At 39.6% G+C, this 2,214-nt stretch overlaps 1 long non-coding RNA gene across 1 annotated transcript; it reads left to right on the forward strand.

Annotated features, from left to right (window-relative positions):
- Positions 1-1,222: 1,222 nt before the first annotated feature.
- Positions 1,223-1,921, forward strand: LOC134911455 (uncharacterized). The gene is made up of 4 exons (XR_010176586.1): positions 1,223-1,301; positions 1,395-1,453; positions 1,537-1,635; positions 1,855-1,921. It is a non-coding gene; the product is annotated as an uncharacterized LOC134911455 (long non-coding RNA).
- The last annotated feature ends 293 nt before the right edge of the window (positions 1,922-2,214 follow it).

Here is a 2,214-nt window from a genome sequence, read left to right on the forward strand (position 1 = left end):
ATTCTGGAAAGGTAATCAAGCTAAGATATCACCTACACTGTCGGTTAGACCATGTAATCTATATTCTCAAGTGTCCATGTGGACTTGTATATGTTGGTCTGACTACACGGCCATTTCGAGATCGGATGGCCAACCATCGGTCCTCGATTCATACTGCATTGACTACAGGCAAAACGGATAAACCAGTAGCCAGGCATTTTTTAAGTGCTAAACACCAAGTTGCTAGTTTAAAGTGTAAACTAATCGATTGGATCCCACCATGTCCTACTGGTGGCGATCGGTCCCTGTTGTTGAAGAGACGCGAAAGCTATTGGATACACAGGTTGGACACGGTAGCCCCGAGAGGACTTAATGAGTCCAATCCATTTAATGTTTTTCTGTAAACTACACCTAAAAATTTGTTTTCTTTTTATTTGTATTGTTGTATTTTCTTTATCCTTGGAACCTGTCACTATCGAAGGAATTGATTTATATTTGTGTCTTGGAGATGATTGGTGTGGTTCTCCTTATTAGACACTATATTGGGTGATGATGTCATTTATGTAACTTGTTCTAATCACACTATGTAATGGTCAATTGACATATCAATCTAATAGTGTACATAGGTAGCCTAATATCATTAGGCTCCAAAGGTTCCCTTCAAAGAAATCATTTATTCACATCATGTTTGTTTTTTTCATGTATTTTATTTTGTAATTACTTTGATAATTTCTTTGATTCTGAATTGTATTTATTTAGTGTTTTTGTACTTTGTATAATGGTCCATTTGTGCGATGTTTGTATGTATGGACTACCCCCCAGGCCTAGACATCTGTTAAGTATTGACAAAATTTTTCCCACTGTGATCACTTTGCTAATGTTTTGGTCGCAGCATGTGAGCCACGCCCCACGATATACTGCATACTGTCAGCTGATTTCATTTAGTATTAGAGGGTAGGAACCTATTTAGAGTTCACCCACTGCTTGTCTGGTGCACATTCGGGCCATTTCCGGTCCGGTGGAACGCACTTCCGGCAGATGGAACGCAGGAGCGCCGTGATCTGCCGGGGCGCGTTACAGATGCTGCGGATGTTGGTGCATGGGGCCCTTGATGGCTGTTGTGATGTGCGGCCTGGGAGCCGCATCTTTGTAGATGATACAGTACTTTGCAGAGTAGTAATCGTGAACACCCATTGGCGGGAAGCTCTAGAGAGTTGCACATGATGTATCCGGCCACTTCCGGTCCGGGATATTTAAATAGCAGTCCCGTTGCTGTCATTTGGCATGCAGCTCAGGGACGCGTTACTCTCCTCCCAACTACAGTAAGTTTTTACCTCTCACTTTGTATCATTGACCGTTCACTGAACGCAGATTGTAGCACAATGTAGATGCAGTTTTTGTTGTTATTTATGCAGCACGCCGTGCATACCGTGACCCTGCAGCTGCATCATGATAGCAGGATCTGTTTGATCAGGTATGTTTGAGAATGGTTTGCACTGAAGTACTATGTTAGAGATTTTGTCCTTGAGTATAATCCATGTTTGATATTTATTTTAGATGTATGTCCCTCTACATCTATGATTTTTAAAGACTGTGTCCGGATATGCTATTCCTTTTTTCGCTAGGAATTTGTTGATGACTATGATCTGACCTTAGGTGAGCTGTGTTCACGTGACACTATGAGTTTGGGTGGCTCTGTCACAGGTGAAGGTGGTGAGATTCCTGTAAAAGCTGCATGGTCACATACATTAGTAATTGGTGAGATGGATATTTAATGCGGTGATTATATTATTGGATTGTTGTCAGATGATTCTTGGCCTGGGAGGCGTAGTTCCCTGTATATGTGAATTTGTCTACACTTTATTCTTTTCACAGACACATGACAATAATTTGATGCAAGATGTTAATTTAAAAGCTAATAGTCTTGAGAAAGGCCCGTCACATGGACCGAAACGTCGACATATATGGCTTTTGGATTTTCTCAATAAAAGTCTTTTTATATATGGACTTTATTTATTACCGCGAGAGTGCACCTTCCACCTAGTGGAAATTTTGCTATGTACATAGATAGATAGATAGATAGATAGATAGATAGATAGATAGATAGATAGATAGATATTGAATTGCAACATAATTTGCTGTGCTATATAATAAACTGTTAATAAATAAATATTTATAAACATATATAATTATATAATTATGTATAGCTCATACTTTCTCCACCACACATGCCAC

The sequence above is a fragment of the Pseudophryne corroboree genome, chromosome 4, assembly GCF_028390025.1.
Source record: "Pseudophryne corroboree isolate aPseCor3 chromosome 4, aPseCor3.hap2, whole genome shotgun sequence".
NCBI lineage: Eukaryota > Metazoa > Chordata > Amphibia > Anura > Myobatrachidae > Pseudophryne > Pseudophryne corroboree.